This window comes from Silene latifolia, chromosome 9, assembly GCF_048544455.1.
Source record: "Silene latifolia isolate original U9 population chromosome 9, ASM4854445v1, whole genome shotgun sequence".
NCBI lineage: Eukaryota > Viridiplantae > Streptophyta > Magnoliopsida > Caryophyllales > Caryophyllaceae > Silene > Silene latifolia.
This window is the reverse complement of record NC_133534.1, coordinates 194086708-194087312: the sequence shown is the minus strand read 5'-3', so window position 1 is coordinate 194087312 and position 605 is coordinate 194086708.

Below are 605 nucleotides of genomic sequence, written 5' to 3'. Positions count from 1 at the left end.
ATGCATGCAAACTTATAAACAATATAAAGAAGAATCTTTATCTTACATTGGAATATTGGTTTATATGGGCACAAGAGAGATCTCCTTTCTCTCTTGTTCTTAATAAAATTAATATCCAAGTGTAGGATCTCTTCTAAAGCTTAATACCCAAAACACACTCTTAATAAAATTAATATTATGAATACTAGACAATATTAATTTTGTAGAAAATTGACCCAAAATAATTTTGTTTTTGTCTCCTAAAAACCGGTTTAAGAGAGGAGAAGAGGAAGGAGAAATCTTTTTATCTCTCTAAAATATTTGATGGTGAATGAATAATGAATACTCTAACCATAATGTTATGTATTGTTTATCAAAATATAAGGCAAAAACCCCTTTGTTTTTCCTTGTGAAAAATCGGGTAAGAGGAGGGTAGGGGAGCCAATGCATGTCTTTGTTTGTCTTCACAATGTAAACTAGGTGTGCATGACTAAACAATTAGGGTAAATGATTGTGTTCTCCACTAATTAATCAACACAATATTTGCATAACCCTCCTCTTAATTTCGGCACTTTCATAAAATGGAATCCATTTTATTTTTGTCAATTTGTCTTATGTCACATGTC